This window comes from Rhinopithecus bieti, unplaced genomic scaffold (assembly GCF_001698545.2).
Source record: "Rhinopithecus bieti isolate Rb0 unplaced genomic scaffold, ASM169854v2 scaffold_7985, whole genome shotgun sequence".
Classification (NCBI taxonomy): domain Eukaryota; kingdom Metazoa; phylum Chordata; class Mammalia; order Primates; family Cercopithecidae; genus Rhinopithecus; species Rhinopithecus bieti.
This window is the reverse complement of record NW_016805762.1, coordinates 499,669-513,132: the sequence shown is the minus strand read 5'-3', so window position 1 is coordinate 513,132 and position 13,464 is coordinate 499,669. Positions and strand designations below refer to the sequence as shown.

The window sequence follows — 13,464 nt, the reverse complement described above, 5'->3', positions numbered from 1 at the left end:
AAAAAAAAAAAAAAAAAAAAGAACGTGTCAGTGGGAAAGTGTGCTGTACTTTAAAAATAATTGTGTTTTGCAAACATTTTAGAACAAACACTTTTAGTGAGAAACAGCTATATACTTTCTGGCAAATATGAATTAGGATTTACTTGTTAAAAAATAGAAACACGACTTCTATTGCTTTCTCCACTCATGCCATCTCCAGAAACATTTCTTAGCTACTTTAACCCAAAGACACACATCAGACCCAAGATCTAGTGACACCTGCCTCTGGAAGGTCTCCACATGGGCCCCTCAGTGGAGGCATTTCTAATTTTGAAATGAGCTGTGTGGTTCAAAAGCTCTATGCTTTCCAGCAAGTAGATGATTGATAAGACTTTCTCGTTCACTGATCAAGCTTGGTGAAAAGGAAAAACAGGAGCTAAAAATACCCGTTGTGTTTGAACTGGGGCACTGAAAGTACAAGGAGGCCAAGATTTACATGATTATATATTTTATTTATTTATTTATTTATTTTTGAGACAGGTCTAGCTCTGCTGCCAAGACTGGAGTGCAGTGGTGCCATCCTAGCTCATTGTAACCTCGAACTCCTGGGCTCAAGCAATTCTCCTACCTCAGTCTTGAGTAGATAGGACTATAGGTGTGCACCACCATGCCCAGCTAATTAAAAAAATATATTTTTGTAGAGCTGGGGTCTTGGCATGTTGCACAAGCTGGTCTCAAACTCCTGACGGCAAGTGATCCTCCTGCCTCACTTGGCTGCTAAAGTCCTGGGATTACAGGTGTGAGCCATAGTGCCTTGTCCACATAATTATATATTTAATTGGTAGTTTGAAGTAAAATTATCCTGAAATCTAGGTATTTTTGTTGTCACATGTCATAAACTTATAAATTGTTGCTACAACAAGAATAGAATGCCTTTTTGCTGAATTTTTTTTTCAAAAAACTCAACATTCTGGCCATTATACCATCTAGGAATTTTACAACCTATAGAACTATCAAGACAGAAATTAATTTGAAGGTCATATCAGCCTTCACATGAATTTTCTGTAAAATTGAGAGAACATTTTACATGTTAACTAAGTAAAGGTGACATAATAAATGATGGTCATTTAGGTTCTGTTTCTCTTTTCCAGCTGGAAAGCCCATGTGAGAGGTACTTTAGGGAAACTCACTGAGTCAGTCCTCCACCTTTAGAGGATATCCTGATGTTTCATCTCCAATGCATTCTTGCTCATTACATATGTATCTGTCTATCTTGAACAAGATAGAAGTAGAAACGATCAACATACCGAGCAGTCGTCTTGTGGTTTGACCTGACCAGCAAAAAGTTAATCAGGAGCTGGAAATACGGATCTTTTCCTTTTTTCTTTTTTTTGAACGGGAGTTTTGGCTCTTATTGCCCAGGCTGGACGCAATTTCTGGCGTCCAAATCTCCACTCCACTGGCAACCGTCTGGGCCTCCTGTGGTTCTAGCCGCTATCTTGATTCCCCTGCTCTCAGCTGTCCTGAGTAGAGCTGGGATTACAGGGCCCGTGCCACCCTATAAACACCTGGCAAAACTTAATTTTCTGTATTTTTAATAGTAGAGTGGTGTTGTACAGATATGACATAGATTGGTTTAGAAGGCCTGAGGTCAGGAACAGCTCTCTGACCTCCAGGATGGACTACTGCCCGCCTTTTTAATACCTCCCCTAAAAATAGCTGGGATTAGCAGGTGTGGAGCCACTGCGGCGCCGTGGTGGAAAATATAGAGTTTTAACTTAGCATATGAACGAATGTGGAGAGTCAAGTAATGGCACGAACAAAAATTCGATATCTTTTATTGCAAAATCTTCCATCTGTCACGCTAAGATAGATAGAAGAGTCCTAACAGACCTAAGAGCCCTAAGCTAGGTGTCCTGGGTTAGACAAGCTACTAAACTTTCAGAGACCCTCTTGCTAAATATACGAAAGTACAAGCCAAGAAGTAACAAGAGCAAAGTAAAAGTCAATCATATTTCATGAAGAATCCCAGTATCCTTTTTTTTTTTCTTTATTTTTTAAAATGAATTAAGAGAAATAAATTTGTTTAAGCAAGGAATGACATCACAGTTGGCCAGAGCCCGTAAGGTGGCCATCACACACTGTTAATCGCGCAACATTGCCAGCTTTGGGCTGAGGCGTGAGCCGCCGGGTGGATCAACTTGAGGGTCAGGAGTCAGACGCGAACTCTGGGGCCCCAACACCAACATGGCAAAACCCTGTCTTTACTAAAAATACAAAAAACTAGCTGGGTGTGGTGGCACTCGCCTGTAGTCCTGGCTACCTGGGAGGCTGAGATGTGAGAATTTCTTGAACCAGGAGGCTAAGGTTGCAGTGGGCAGAGATCACGCCACTGTACCCCAGCCTGGGTGACAGACTAAGACCCTGTCTAAAAAAAAAAAAAAAAAAGAAAGAATGCGTATAGTCATCATTGCCGTTGCCAGACTTGACATGAGATGTTAAATGTTCAACCCAATTTTCCTTCCTGGATAAGTTTTTCTTTTCTATCCCTGTCAGTTTTGAAAACATAATACTAGAAGAAGAGGGGCCCAATTCCACAGAGAGCTCCCAAGAGAGGGTTTTTGGGAGCGGGTCTGAAATTGGGATAGACACTTGCTGATCTTGCATAGGCCCAACAAATCAAGGCAGTTTCTTGGATGAGCCCTTGGTGGTTAGGGTTGTTGTGCTGAAGCAGTATTCCTGTGTAGGCCAGCCCCTTATGGCCAATCACTCAGCTCGTGCCCTCCAGAGATATGTCATATTCGGCTGGGTCAAGGGTTGAGGGCAGAGTGGCCAGGCGTGATGGAGTATACTTTGGGAGCTACATCTTGGTGACCCAGCCCAGATCCTATTCTTTGTGTTCTTTTGGGATTCCAGTGCTTTCGTGAGTAAGAATTCTCCCCCATAACAGAATCTTATGTATTGGAAAATAGCAAAATATCCCAGACAGATTCTCTGTTTTGCATATAAATCTTAAAGGGAGAGTGAAGCAAGAGTGGTAGATGTGGAAGTTGGCAGAGCAGCTAGTGAGGTGCTCAGTGGAGACACTAGCTTGGGAAGCAATGAGAAGTTGGCCTCAGAGGGCAATGAGATGTCCAGGGCCAGGGGTGCCACTGGGATCTGAGAGCCTGAACAACTATGGACGCCTCCCCCCACTCCCCAGTTCTCCACAAGCCGTGGTTGTGTAGCTGCTGAATGTTGCTTTCCATTTCCTCACTTTCCGGTGTATTCTTACAATAACCCCCAACCACCAAATGGGTCTGTGTCCCTTGAACCCAAAAGAGTCTAACATTGGGTCACAGTTTCTATCAAGGATCTGAGGACTAGGGGCAATTTAGTGTCCCTATATGTTAGGACTCCCACTTAAAGAACTTGGTTTTTTGATCCCAACAAGTTCCCTGCAAAGAACTCTATATTCTCTCTCTTCAGTGAGTGAAATAATAAAAATGCAAATCTCTACTCATCCCCTGTGTGTGAAAGACATTCCTTTTCAAGGAGGTTCATTCTGAAGTGACCTCTGAGTAACAGTACAAAGTAGTAGACAGTAGCTTAGGCATTTTCAAAGGAACGGGTATGCCTAACAGTATCTAACATTTACTGTGTGGTTCTTTAGGCTCTGCACTGAATATACATGACCTAATCTAATTCTCACCACAGCCCTTTCAGATGGGTATTATCCTGTTCCCTGTTTATATTTTAGTAAGTGACTGGAGATCACCCAATTAGTTAAGTGGTAGAATTGGGGTTCAAATTTGGTTTTAACTGCAGAGCCTGAATTCTTAACCAGTGTGCTATACTAGAAGCAAACTCTGAAAAACACATCTCATCCAATTTCTTGACAGGATATTTCTGTTCCCAGTAATTTATTCTATTAGCAGGTCCAAGCAGCTGAGCCTTTGGACAACTCCCAGGCCTTTCTGCAGTGGCCTCCTGTGACCCCTGCACTGTCTGGTGGAACCAGGGTGTGTGTTTTGTGTTCCACTCAAAAATCACAGGGATAACCTGCCTCTCTCAGCTTGCTCTTTGAACGCTTTAACCCAGATTTTTCGAAGTCTCTCCTTTTACCTGGTTCTTGCTTTTTGCTGCAATTTCCAAGGGATCCCTGCCTTCAGGCCTTTTTTCCACCTGGGGAGAGATGATGTGCTATCATATGATTTTATTAGATAAGAGAAACAGGCCCAACATGTGCTGTAGCTTTAAGATAGCAGGTTGCAGTGGCTTTTTCGGTGGTGAAACATTTCCAGAAATAAGAAAATAAGTCCAATCACCAGGTCTCTAGCTGCATTTCTTCACACTGGCACCAGACAGAAGCTCTGGAAAATGGAACATATAATGTGTCATCCCCCAGTGAGGCCTCATTGGCAGAAACACCAACAAACAACACACAACTCTGTTATGATAATGTCAAGCATCTCTCATCAGTATGCCAGCTCCAGGGCCTCAGTCAACAGACGTGAATGGGAGGATAGTGGTAATTCTCTCAATTGTTCACTCTGGGGACATTTTCATTCAGATGCTTATGTGTGTTTCACTTGATCCTTCTTACAACCTCAGTGGGAGGCTGGGTCAGAACGGGGACAGTTTCCCAAGCCAATAACAACTTCCTAGAAGGAAATCTAGGGATTTTTCTCTCTTAGCCACAGATTCACAAACATACCTATTCTTTAGTTGTCTGTAATGCCATTAACAGCAATTATTTCAATCTATGTCTATAGCATTACATGTTTGAACATAGATATATTTGCTTTATGTGCACCTTTGTGAGAACACACCTCTTGCTTACAATAGTCAAACTGTGTCTTTGTTTTAGTGTCCTAATTGAAAAACATGCACATAGACCAAAAGAGGTGAACACAGATTCTCAGGGAAGGGGTGGAAAAAGGGAGTGAGTGTGTGGAGGGAGTCTTTTTCAGAATCACCTGGGGATTTATTCAAAGTGCCTTTCCCTTGCTGCCCTGATCACCCCACTGCACCCCAGGAGGAATCATTACAGTTGAGGGCATGCTGAATCCCTCAGACACACTGGAGTGGAAAAATTCTTCAGTTACTACAATATAAAATATTTTCAATGAAACTATGATAACTAGGTGCCTAGGAATGGATTACTTTTGTAGCAGGTATGATTCTCAGTCTACAAATTAAGTTATGCAAGCAACACTAAATCTCTTTATTTTCTAGAAATCAATTAAATTTGACTAATCTCTCCAGGCTCATGAGAAAATATAATCTGAGTCATTCTCTGGGCCTCCCCTCCCTTCTCAAGGTCATGTCAGTGCCCAGCATATTCTGCAGTGTGAAGGTGTCTATGGAGACTCGGTGTTTTTGTTTGTTCCACAGGTTTCCACTAAGACTTCTGTTGTCCATGATCTTAAGGGCTTTTCAGGACTGCTGATATCTTGATGCTTCCAAGCCATGCCTAAGACAGGGGACTCTCTTGTAAGGTGGCTTAGGGGTGTTGTTTGCCTAGGTATTGCATGCAGCTCTTTCTCTATGAGTTCTTGTAAGGGAGGAGACCACCCCTCATACTGTCTTATGCCCAATTTCTGCCTCCAAAGAAAGAAGAAGTAAAAACTAAATGGCAGAAATGGAATCCACAGGCAGACAGCCCAGCATGGCACCCAGGGCCTGGTAGTTAAAATTCAGCCCCTGACCTAACTGCTTGTGTTATCTATAGATTTCAGACATTGTATGGAAAAGCATCATGAAAACCCCTGTCCTGTTCTGTTCCGTTCTGATTACTGGTGCATACAACCCCCAGTCACGTACCCACTACTTGCTCAATCAATCACAACCTTGTCATGCGGACCCCCTTAGAGTTGTAAGCCCTTAAAAGAGACAGGAATTGCTCACTTGGGGAGCTCAGTTTTTGAGACGTAAGTCTTGCTGACACTCCCAGCCGAATAAAGCCTTTCCTTCTTTAACTCCGTATCTGAGGGGTTTTGTCTGCAGCTCATCCTGCTACACTTGCAGCATCTTTTCTTGTCTATTCCAAGGCCTCCCTTCATCTCCAGTTCTGGTGCAGGAACCTTTTTTCTACTCTAGGAAGCCTTCTATTCCTCCAGTTATCCTTTTTATTTCTTTTAACAAGTCTCCCATTTTTTTCTTCTTTATTGTAAACCCTCTAAGTTCTACTGTAAGCTCAGGCTTCTGAAAACAAAACCCAGAACTTCTTTTTTTTGAGACAGAGTTTCACTCTTGTTGCCCAGGTTGGAGTGCAATAACGCAACCTTGGCTCACTGCAACCTCCACTTGCCAGGTTCAATTGATTATCCTGCCTCAGCCTCCTGAGTAGCTGGGATTACAGGCATGCGCCACCACACCCGGCTAATTTTATATTTTTAGTAGAGACAGGGTTTCCCCATGTTGGTCAGGCTGGTCTCAAACTCCCAACATCAGGTGATCTGCCAACCTTGGCCTCTCAAAGTGCTGGGATTACAGGTGTGAGCCGCTGTGCCCGGCCCAAAACCCAGAACTCCATGGAGTTCTTTCTGCTTTCTGTCCCACCACATAATTTCCTTGAGCCCATATGAAACACAGAGCCAGTTCCAAGTTTGAGTGAGGGAAAGATACAGAAAAGAAAAAAAAAAATTACAATTTAGTGACCCCAAATTTCATTTTTTTCTCATTTTTATATTGTCTTTACTAGTGATTCTCAGTTCTAGTTTCCAAATATGCATAGAAAGATGGTTTGGGGCTGTTGCAAAAATTCTCTAAAACTTTCCAAATCAAGTTAATGCTGGAGAAATTTAAAATTCCAAAACAAATAATGGTTCTTGTAAAAGCTCAGAGATTTAAGGGGTTAGAAAAGTACTTCTCCCATTCTAACAATGAGAAAAAAAACTAGATAAACTACAAAATTAACAACGTTTTTGAACCTATGGCAGAACTGATGTTATAGGCAAACAACTGTCTTAAAACCAAGAGAAACACAAGGGCCTGCGGGGAGAAACAGTATTCAAGCATACACTTACCTAGAACAGATGCTGCCAAATGCCATAAAAACCTGGTAAGGAGATTATGCTAGAGATGTTTAAAGAATTGCTAAACGCCAAGTGTGAGCTAGTGTCAGAGGCATTTGAACCAGAGCAACTCCAAAGGGCTGGGTAAAATAAGGCTGAGACCTACTGGGCTGCGTTCCCAGATGGTTAGGCATTCTATGTCACAGGATGAGACAGGAGGTCTGCACAAGATACGGGTCATAAAGACTTTGCTGATGAAACAGATTGCAGTAAAGAAGCCGGCCAAAACCCACCAAAACCAAGATGGTCACAAGAGTAACCTCTGGTCGTCCTCACTGACACACTTTCACCAGCGCCATGACAGTTTACAAATGCCATGGCAACCTCAGGAAGTTACCCTATATGGTCTAAAAAGGGGAGGCATGAATAACCCACCTCTTGTTTAGCACGTCATCAAGAAATAACCATAAAAATGAGCAACCAGCAGCCCTCCCTCGGGGCTGCTTTGTCTATGGAGTAGTCATTCTTTTATCCCTCTAATTTCTTAATAAACTTGCTTTCACTTTACTGTATGGACTTACCCTAAATTCTTTCTTGCGCAAGATCCAAGAACCCTCTCTTAGAGTGTGGATCAGGACCGGTTTCTGGTAACACTAGCATGGCAGTGTGAAGTCCCAGAGGCTGCAGACATAGAAGGGTTCACACTCTCTTACAGCTTTTCCCTCCAAGAACAACAGGAGCTCACAGGGTAGATCAAGGAGAAGCCTCAGAAAATGTCCTCCAAGATGTTGGCTGGAGAAGGGGAACAGCAACCCCTGCCCAAACACCACCCTGATACATTCCCTTCATCTTCCCTACCCAACAAAGCTTTAATCTGCAAAGGGAAGTCAGTCAAAACTGTACCCCTGGAAACTGACTGCAGCTAGGAGAGGAGAACACGAGGGAAAAGAAGCTTCACTTTGGGGGAGGGGCAGGAATATTTGCTAGGCCAGCACTATAGCTGGAGAAGTTGCAGGAGCCCCTGAGACCCAGGTTTTCAGTTTCTGCTAAGACTGACGCTTCATAAGAACATAAGAGATTGCCCCTCTGCCTCTCTTGGCCACCAGGCTAACAAGAGTTGCAGTGAAATATAGTTTGGAGAACTATATACAGACTCTGGAGGACAGCGCAAAGGGGAGACTCAAAACCAAGAGAAGAGACAGAAACAATATATCACTAGGGGAGTTTAAAGCTTCTGGAGCCCTGAGGGTAACCATAGCAATAACAAACTTCCAGTCCAACTCTGGACTAAATTAACACGAATTCCCACATTAAAAGTCTAGTAAAAGGAAAGGCATGCTCAGTTCCAAGCATAAAAATATTTACATAGTATCTACTGCCCTATATAACACATTTACCTTTCATCAAAAAATCACATGGTACACAAAAAGGCAAGAAAAAACACAGTTTGGAAAGGCAAAGTAATCATCAGAACCAGCCTCATAAACATGTCGGATTTATCAGGGAATTTTAAATAACTATGACAAATATGTTAAAGACTAATGGAAAAGGTGGACAACATGCAAGATCAGATAGAAATTTCAGCAGAGAGATAGAAACAACAAGAAAGAATCAACTGAAAATGCTGGACATCAGAAACACAGTAGCAGATATGAAGACTATCTTTGATGGGCTTACCAGTAGACTTGATATAGTCAAGGAAATAATTAATGAAGTGGAATATAGGTTAATAAAATTTACTCAAGCTGAAACACAAGGAGAATGGAGTAGAAAAAAATAGAACAAAGTCTCCAAGAGCTATGGGACAAAATTAGACAGTCTAACATATACATAATTTGAAATCCCAGAATGAGAAGAAAGAATAGGTAGAAAAAATGTTTAAGAAATAATTACTGACAATTTTCTAATTACTGACAGACATTCTTATGTTCTGATGTATCCCCCTCAGATTCATGTGTTAAAAACTCAATCCCTAATGCAACAATGTTGGGAGATGGGTCCTAAAGGGAGGTGTTTAGATTATGAGGGCTCTGCCCTTGTGAAAGGATTCATGCTGCTATAAAAAAAGCTTGCAGGAGTAGGTTTGCTCCCTTCCACCTCCTGCCATGTGAGGATGCAGCAAGGAGGCCCTCACCAGATACTAGCACCTTGATCTTGGACTTGCCAGCCTCCAGAACTGTGAGAAATAAATGTCTGTTTCTTTAAAATAAATTGTCTAGTCTGTGGTATTTTGTTACAGTAGCCTAAAACAGACTATGAAAGAAATTGGTATGAAAGGAGTGAGGTGTTACTACAATAAATACCTACAAATGTGGAAGCAACTTTGTAACTGGGTAATGGGTAGAGGCTGAAACAGTTTTGGAGTGAATGCTGGAAAAAGCCTGTATTGCCATGACAATACATTAAGAGCATTGAGGGCGATTCTGGTGAGGGCTCAGAAGAAGAGAGGTGTAGGAAAAGCTCTAGTCTTCTTAGAGATTACTCAAGTGGTCATGAACAGAATGCTGGTAGAAGTACGGACAGTAAAGGCCATTCTGATGAGGTTGTACATGAAAATGAGGAACAAATATTGGAAACTGGAGGAAAGGCCACCTATGTTACAAAGTGGCAAAGAACTTAGCTGAATTATGTTCACGTCCTAGAATTTTACAGAAAAGGCAGAACTTAAATGTGATGAACTAGGATATTTGGCAGAAGAAATCTCGAAGCTGAGAAGTGTTTTAGGATGCTAAGTGACTTCTCTTAATTGCTTATAGTAAAATGTGAGAAGAGAGAAACAATTTAAAGATGGAATTTACAATTAAAGGAAAAGCAGAACATAAACATTTGGAAAATCTCAGTCTGCCATGTAAAGAATAGGAAAACATGTTCAGGAAAGAAAATCACGGGTGTGGCCAAGTGACCATTTGATAAGGAAATCAGTAGGGATAGAAGGAATCCAGGTGCTGCTCATCAGGAGAATGGCCCTGAAGGCATTTTGGAGATCTTCGGAGGCCGCCATGCCCACCACAGGCCCAGAGTGCTAGGCCTAGAAATATCATCAGAGTGATCAGATGAAAGGAAATAATATAGTACATAAAGAAATGCAATTGAAAATAGAAAAACAGTACATAAAATCAATGAAAGCAAAAGCTGATTGATATAGTTTGGATGTTTGTCCCCTCCAAATCTCATGTTAAAATGTGATTCTCAGCATGATTCCCAGGGTTGGAGGTGGGGCTTGGTGGGAGGTGTTTGGGTCATAGGGGCAGATCCCTCATGAATAGCTTGGTGCCCTCCCCACAGTGATGAGTTCACACGAGATCTGGTTGGTTAGAAAGGAGCCTGGCACTTCCTCCTCTGTCTTTGCTCCTGCTCTCACTATGTGACATGTGTGCTCCGCCTTCGCCTTCCACCATGAGTAAAAGCTTTCTCACCAGAAGCCAAGCAGATGCTGCTGCCATGCTTGCACAGCCTGCAGGATTGTGAGCCAAATAATCTCCTCTCTTTATAAATTACCCAGCCTCATGTATTCCTTTAGAGCAATTCAAATGGATTAATACCTTGATTCTTTGATAAAGTCATAAAATTGATAAGTCACTGGTCAAGCTGGCCAAGAAAAAGAGAGTGAAGACACAATTTCTCAACATCAGGAATGCAACAAGGGACATCACTACTGATCTCACAGATGTTAAAAAGATAATAAGAGAATAGTACAGACAACACTGTGTCCATAAGTTCAACAATTTAGGTAAAATGAACCAATTATTTGAAAGAGCCAATCCACCACAATTCACTTAAGAAAGATACCTAACCTGGGGCGGAGCACTGTGGTTCACGCCTGTAATCCCATCACTTTGGGAGGCTGAGGCGGGTGGATCATGAGGTCAGGAGATCAAGACCATTCTGGCTAACACAGTGAAACCCCGTCTCTACTAAAAATACAAAAAAGTAGCTGGGCATGGTGGCGGGTGCCTGTAGTCCCAGCTACGTGGGAGGCTGAGGCAGGAGAATGGCGTGAACCCAGGAGGCGGAGCTTGCAGTGAGCCGAGATTGCGCCACTGCACTCCAGCCTGGGCAACAGAGCAAGAATCTGTCTCAAAAAAAAAAAAAAAAAAAAAAAAAAGAAAAGAAAGATACCTAACCTGAATATTCCAATATTTATTAAAGAAATTGAAACTATAGTTTTAAAACTTCTAAAAAGGAAACTCCTAGTCTAGATGGTTTCACTGGTAAAATCTACAAAACACTTAAGCAAGAAATAATCCCAATTTTACATAATATCTTCCAGAATATAGAACATTTATGAATTCATCTGGTGAGGTCAGTGTTATCCCAGGACTCAAACCAGCTTGCACATGGCCAAGAAAAGAAAACTATAGCCCAAGATACCTCATGAAAATAAATGTAAAAAATGCTCAACAAAATATTAGCAAATCAAATCTTGTAATATATTAAAAGGATAGTATATAACCAATTGGGGTTTGTCTCAGATCCCAGGAAAGAAACTCTTGCTTAAATTTAAAAAATCAATCAATGTGATTCATTATATTATATACATTCATCTCAATAGAAACAAAAACAAAATCAATGAAATTCAACATCCATTCATGATAATAAGTCTCAGAAAACTAGGAATAGAAGAGAACTTTCTTAACTTTATATAGGAAAGCTATGAAAAACCTACAACTAACATCATGCTTAAGAGTAAAATACTGAATGTTTTACCCTCCAAAACTGGGAATAAAGCAAGGATGTCCTCTCTGACTATCCCTAATCAACACCAGACTGGAAGTCATAGCCAGTGAAGTAAGCCAAGAAAAACAAATAAACAGCATACAGCTTTGAAAGGAAAAAGATAAGACTGTCTTTAATTGAAGACAACATGGTTATCAATATAGACAATTCCAAAATATACAAAACACTCTGAGAACTCATAAGTACATTTAAAAAGGTCAATATACAAAAACCAGTCATATTCCTTGTCACGTGCGTCCATGTAGAGAGACCACCAACAGGCTTTGTGTGAGCAACAAAGCTGTTTATTTCACCTGGGTGCAAGCGGGCTGAGTCCGAAAAGAGAGTCAGCAAAGGGTGGTGGGATTATCATTAGTTCTTATAGGTTTTGGGATAGGCGGTGGAGTTAGGAGCAATGTTTTGCTGGCAGGGGTGGATCTCACAAAGTACATTCTCAAGGGTGGGGAGAATTACAAAGAAACTTATTAAGGGTGGGGAGATTACAAAGAGCCTTCTTAAGGATGGGGGAGATTACAAAGTACATTGATCAGTTAGGGTGGGGCAGAAACAAATCACAATGGTGGAATGTCATCAGTTAAGGCTATTTCACTTCTTTTGTGGATCTTCAGTTGCTTCAGGCCATCTGGATGTATACATGCAGGTCACAGGGGATATGATGGGTTGGGCTTAGAGGCCTGACATTCCTATATTCCAGACGTGAATAATTGTCATTTGATATTAAGAAACAAGATCATTTACAATTGCACTGAAAAAGTTAAGTACTTAGGTATAAGTCTGTTAAAACATGTGCATGGTCTATATGTTGAAAATGACCCTGATGAAAGATATTAAAGAAAAACCTAAACACATTGACAGATATACTATGTTCATGATTTGGAAGCATTAATATTGTTAAGAGGCCGGTTCTCCCCAGTCTGATCTGTAGATTTCATGAAATCTCAATCAGAATCCAGTAAGCTTTTTACAGATGATGACAAGCTAATTTTTAAACTTATATAGAAAGGCAAAGGACCTAGAATAGCCAAAGCAATGCTGAAAAAGAAAAAAAAAAGTTGGAGGATTCACACTCTAGGATTTCAAGACTTATTCAAAAGCTATGCTAATCAAAACAGTATTGAATTAGCTAAAGGACAGATACATGGAGCAAGGGAACAGAAAAGAGAATTCATAAATAGATCCACAGAAATATTGTCAGCTGATTTTTAACAAAGCTACCAAGACAATGCAATGGACATAGGATAGTTTTAAAAAAAAATGATGCCAGAATAGTCCATTTGTAATAATGAATCTCCCTGTACCTTAAACAAAAATTAACTAGAAATGGATAATAAACCTAAATGCAAAACATAAAACTATAAAATGTCTAAAAGAAAACATAGAAAATTTGTGTGACCTTGGGTTTGGCAGTGGGTTGTTAGATACAACAATAAAAGCACAATCCATAAAAGAAAAAAACTGATACATTTGACTTTATCAAAATTTAAATCTTCGCTGTGCCAAAGATGCAGTTGAGAAAATAAAAAGACTGGCACAGAGACAAGGCACAGACTGGGAAAAAAGTTGCAAATCACATATTTGACAAAGACTTGTTTCCAGAGTGTATATATAATGTGTCTATATATATATATATACACACACACACACATATATATATAATGACATTTTAAAACTCAGCAATAATAAAGATATATACAAATAATATATAATAATAATATATTATTATTATATATTATTATATATATATATATAG

At 40.6% G+C, this 13,464-nt stretch overlaps 1 long non-coding RNA gene across 2 annotated transcripts in view; it reads right to left on the bottom strand.

The window, feature by feature from the left end:
* LOC108530654 (uncharacterized) overlaps nt 1-13,464 on the bottom strand; it is a 75,089-nt gene that overhangs the window by 12,101 nt on the left and 49,524 nt on the right. For both annotated transcript variants that reach the window (XR_001885918.1, XR_001885917.1), the window contains exon 3: nt 4,084-4,331. This is a non-coding gene — a long non-coding RNA (uncharacterized LOC108530654). The remainder of the gene's footprint in view (nt 1-4,083; nt 4,332-13,464) is intronic.